Source organism: Panthera onca, chromosome E2 (genome assembly GCF_046562875.1).
Source record: "Panthera onca isolate mPanOnc1 chromosome E2, mPanOnc1 haplotype 2, whole genome shotgun sequence".
Classification (NCBI taxonomy): Eukaryota; Metazoa; Chordata; class Mammalia; order Carnivora; family Felidae; genus Panthera; species Panthera onca.
In genome coordinates this window covers 29,934,400-29,940,104 of record NC_138353.1, presented here as the reverse complement: position 1 = coordinate 29,940,104, position 5,705 = coordinate 29,934,400, and the positions used below count along the sequence as shown (strand labels likewise).

General features: G+C 43.2%; 1 pseudogene; it reads right to left on the bottom strand.

Annotated features, from left to right (window-relative positions):
• Positions 1–952: 952 nt before the first annotated feature.
• Positions 953–1,608, bottom strand: LOC132691350 (large ribosomal subunit protein uL1 pseudogene; annotated as a pseudogene).
• Between the last annotated feature and the right edge of the window lie 4,097 nt (positions 1,609–5,705).

Genomic DNA, 5,705 nt, shown 5'->3' with positions numbered 1-5,705 from the left:
GCTGTATTAAACGATGGAGAGATAGATGAATTGGTTACCTTACCAAAGTTAAATCAAGAAGATTCAAGTCAAAACGTTAAATCACAGGTATTTCCTACAGCACCAAAAACCAGCTTTCCAGTACTTGGTGCCAGAGGCAAGAACTCCAACAGGGAAGTGCCTCAGGTCAGGAAGTGAGCAGAGCCTACCTGCGGAGCAAAAGGCCTAGAAGTTTCCACAACATGGTTTTACCCATTTGGTAAGCTCCCTTAGAAAATAGGGACAATGGATTACAATATCGTACGTGTCTCTGACTTGTGTTTTCCTAAACATCTCATACAGTAAATTACTACCCTGAACATAGTATATTCAATGTGGGGGTCAGATAGGCAAACACTAGTTCAATTTCTCAGGGTTGTGGGCCACTCCCATCTGAAGAATCTAGGAACCCAATCTCCATCTGGAATATTCCTTGTGATCCCTACAGACCAAGAGCCCAAACTCACAACTTAGAGGGATAAAACCAAACAAAAAGCCTACGGAAAGAATCCATGGCATAAAGGGAAGCAACTTCAAGGCACAGGTTAGGCACGCTGCCAAGGGCTGAGTAAATGTCTTCATTGTGAAGATCTTGCCCCTCTTTCCACTAGTAAGCAGTGGGAACAATTGAAACTGGAATCCTAGTCCATATCTGTCCCTCTCAGGGTTACCAGAAAAACTTCAGTCCTGGTTAACAACCCTACTGTTACATGTTATAAGTATCCAAGAGATCTAAATAAGACTGTGCGGTTTTGAAGATAGAATGCACTTTCTGGTTTGCAGTGTGGAGAAAATGATTATCCATCACTGAGCGCCAGAAACTGCAGTCATCAGCACAGTGCTATGGCATGCAATGTCAGCTCACAAAACACCTCTCTCTCCCTAGTCAGAGGCAGACAGATAGTGGTAGCACTAGGGTTTATTAAGTTGTGGCTTAGTACAGAAACTGGGGCTTGCCCAGGGTGCTGCTCTTGATGTATAAAGCCTGGACATTCCACCAATTCTTCTTGAGCAATGACACCAGGAAATTGACAGATAAGTAGATGTTGTACACAAGCTCATCATCTGTCATCTTCACATGGCCAACGGCCACTGCCAGACACAGCAACTTCTTCATCTGGAATTTGATCATGGACTTCACTTCATCCACTTTGGCCACCATGTCCTCATTGTGGGTCAGCAAGGAAGGGACCTTGCCAGGCCTGGGCCCAGGATTTGTGGGAGCTCCTTAATCAGAGATCCTGAAGCCAGAAGGGCATCATACTTCTTGGCCAGCTTCTTAACTAATTTTTTTTATTCTTGTTGAGTTTCTTCAATCTCCATGTGGGGAACATCCACAGGCTTGGATCATCACAGTGCTGCTGGTCCCCCAAAACACAGATGGTGAACTTGGGATGGGGAGTGGACTTAAGCCTGACAGTGCTCCAGAAACATTTGTCCTTCTGAGGGTCATTGTTCTTCAAGATGATCTGAAACTCCACCATCTCCAAAAACTTTAGGCATGTGCACTGGTTCCCATGAAGGACTTTCTTCACCACCTCATACAGGGTGTCATGGGAGACTTTGCTGCTCATGGTGCCACATGCCATAATAACTGGAAAAGAGAGTTGTGAATCCATTCTGCTAAATAAACTCATATCACTAAATTCAGCTGCAAAATCTCTTAGTTCTTTGAGCGTGCCCCCTCTTTTATCAGTTATTCTGTAACTGATGCCCCAGGGCTTGTTGATGCCCCTGACTCTAGTTGTAGGCTTGGAGCCTCTGAGAAGTAGTACATTCAGGCAGGGGAATAATTGGTATTTCTGTGATGATATCTACCTTAGATGATGTCTTTCTTGGTTGTTCTACTGGACAGGACGAGTGTCATCAGATAGAGAAAGAGGGGCTCCTTCCACTGGCAATAAATTTCTGTTGGCAGATTTGGGAGGTTAGATGTCCTCAGAATCATTCAAATTCTCTCAAATGCAACCATTCCTATTCTCAACATCTTATTCTTTCCAAATCAGTGCTCTGACTTGTACACAAGAGATCCAATCAGGTTGTTTATTCCATCTATGTTGAATTTTGGGCATCCCACAGAATTGGACTCGGCATCTAATTTTTGTAGCCACCTTCTTTCAAGTTAGTTATAGAAACTGACTCCCTGGCTATGTCTTGAGTAGAGAATTTAAATCCTCAACTTGTCATTTTATTTTTTAAACTTGTCAATATAGTTGGAAGTAGCCAATTATTTTGGTTATCTATTGCTGTGTAACAAACCACTTCAAAACTTAGTGACTCAAAATAATAACCCAATCATTATCTCTCACAGTTTTGTGGATTGACTATTTAGTGGTGACTGCTAAGATGACAAGCATCAGAGGGACAACAGAACCTGGGACATTCAAGACAGACAACCAAAATGGCTGGTAGTTAATGGCTGGATGTTGGTTGGAAATTTGGGTGGGGTTATCAGCTAAGGATACCTTGGTTCTACTCCCCAGTAGTCTGTCTCATGGCTGCTTGGGCTTCCCCACAGCATGGCGGCTAAATCCCAAAAGGGAGTATTCTAAGTGATAAAAGCAGATACTGCAGATCTAAAGCCCTGCCTCTGAAGGGCTTACAAGGATTAATTTTGTCTTTCTCTACTCACTGAATCAAATAATAGGGATGGCCTATGTTCAAGGGAAAGGGAAGGAACAGATGGATGAGTGACAAAAAAACCTGTGACCATCTTTAATCCACCATACCGATCCACTTCCCATATAGCAGCAGCCACTTGGTCCTCCAATGCCTACACGAGTTCCACCTTCTATTGCTAACTAAATCTGCATTGATTTCAAACTGTAATCAATCTCACATTCCCATCTTCTTGAAGATTGATTGCCTATAATCACTTACTGTATTACTTAGGATCCTTAATTGCAGACCAAATAATGCACTCTAACTAGTTTAAGCAGAAAAGGATTTATTATAGGCCATTAAGTCACTTACAAGAATGTCTAGGAGGGCCAGAGAAACAAAATTGAATGCTATGCAAGTAGGAGCAAATAAGCCATCGGATACTTCCAGTGGGAACCTTGATGCTGCTAACACTTGCCACTCGGGATCTAGGGGTCAGAGAGTAGACCTAGAACCACACCACAAAAGAATGAAACACCACTGCCAATGAGTTTGCCGAAGGACGTTACAGCTGTGGTCTCATGGATCTCACTTCTGCTTTCCAATTGAGCATGTGTGGAACTCTGGCTGCACAGATATCTTGGAAATATGATCTTGTTTTCCAGCTTCTAGATCAGGGTTCCTAACTTTGACATTATTGACATTTTAGGCCAGATGCTTTGTTGGGGGAGAGAGAACATCCTGTATGTTGTAGGATGTTTAGCAACATCCCTGGCCTTTATCCACTAGATGCCAATAGCACTGGCCTGCACCTCTTCACTCTCCTTCAGGCTGTGATAGTCGAGAACATTTCTTGTTACTGCCAAATGTCCCCCTGGGGAGTGGCTGAGTCACCCTCTGCTGAGAATACCACTCTTGGGATCATAGAGGCATGATAGAGAGAAGTAAAAATGGGACTAAGTACTGTCACAAACAGATTGGTGGCAGGGTAGTTTAGGAGAAAAAGAAATTCCATGATATCTCAAGGATCAGTGTTACAAATAACAATATCATTTGAGATATACTCATACCTATTACCAAAGTGGAATGAAAAGATCCAACCAGGCTGTGGTGAATGAGACAGTGGTAAATCCCAGGCCATTTTTTTCCCCGATGATGTTGACAATTAGAGTTTGGAATAAGAAAAGCTCTTTGAATGTGGTCGCCTTCAGATAAAACTCACTTTACAGCTCCCTTGTTCGAGGTTCTGGAAATCTGGCAGAATGGTTCTTATTGTGCCAGTGAGGGCAAGGTGCTATTAATCTGTCTGCATTTCTCACTACACAACCAGCTTAAAAACCCTAACACGACTCCAGAAGCGCAATATTAATACCAGTGTCATCTGACACTTTTTCACGTTCTGTTCTTCACAACTTTTATTCCTCGAATCCAAGTTCTACTGTGTTTATTTTTAAAAAGTGACAAGGGGGAAACTGGGAAACTAGAGGAGGAAGGGAAGAGTCTCTACATTACTGTGGATAAGGAGTTTTTATTCTGTGCAGCTATAAGGATGTCAGTCTCATGGGAAATTGCTTTTGATACAGAATCCCTGGAGAGACAGATGTGGAAGAGACAGTACTGATATGTTGTGGGGACAGCAGATGGTGAGGGTACAGTTGGTCAGCCAGCTCTAATCTTTACATTAAAACAAGTATTGTGATGGGATAGAAAATTGAGTTAGCAGGTTTTAATCTGCTAATTCCTGATACATTGGTTGGTGCTGGTATATTTATTAAGCACTTACCATGAGCTCAGTCCTATGAAAGATAAAAGGAAAGGAGAAGACATTGGCTTGCCATGAACAACCATTGTCAATTATTCATCACTGTTTCCATTTAGCGAGAACTCACAACATGCCAAACATTGGTTGAACTGCTTTACGTGCATTACTTCATTAAATGTTTGAAATAACCCTGTAGGGGATATACTTTTATTATTTCCATTTTACTTAGTAAAAATGTTGTGATCAAAGTCTCATAATTGAGCTACATTTTGAAATCAGGTATATGTACCTAACCACTGTGTTTACTGTATAGGGAAGACAAAAGAGTCTTAAACTCTCCTTAAATCGTTAGGTAGCAGTCTCCATAGTTTCCAGGTCTACTCCCACCAACCTCAAGTCCAGCACAAAGAGAGAGGCTCTCTTAATAACCCTATATTTCCCAATTGTCCCCACAAAGTCCCAACACTGAGTTATCTCGGATTGATTTCAGCCCTTTCTTGAACAGAGCACTGGTGGGGAGGGATCAAATTACAGTATTTGACCAAGTCCAATGGCGCACTGAATCTCCGCCGCATGATCTAGCAACCTTGAGGCTCAATAAGGCAATGTAAGTTGGAGCCAGTCTGTGCTCCACTTTCCCTGCTTCTGGAGGTCAGTGGGATTTAACGGAGAGCTGAGCTTCCCCCTCCAACCTCACGGCAAGGAGACTGAATGAGGCAGTGTGAAGCAGGGCTACTCAACACTCTGCTTTCTCCACCTGTCTTCTGAGCTGCCACCCTCCCCGCCCGCCACTGGCATCAACAGGTAGAATGAGGTGGTGAGGGGCGGAGCTAATTGACACTTTACTCCCGCCCTTCATGAGTTGGGACCAGTAGGGAGCTGAACTTCTACCTCTTCCGGCGAAATGCTATGTCAGCCCCCTGCGTTGTAGCCCTCCCCCCGCATCGCATCAGTAAGGAGCTGAACTTACACTCCCACTTTGAGATAATAAGTTGGATTGAGTCGGTGCACCACTTTTTCAAGAAAGATGTTAATGGGCTGAGGATGGGACTGAAGGCCTACCACATCTGTCTGCAACAAGGTGGTGTGATGGGAGTCTTGGCTCCACTTTTTGGAGGTGATGTCAGTGAAGTTCAGCAGGAAACGGAGCCGATACACCCAGCCTTCACATGACTTCAAAATAGGAGGACTTCCTGCTTAAAAAATGAAGATTCAATAGAATCCAGAGACTCATACTATATCCAAAATGTGCAGGATACAATAAAAAAATCACTCCTCATACCAAGAAACAAGAACATCGCAAGTTGAATGAGAAAAGACCATC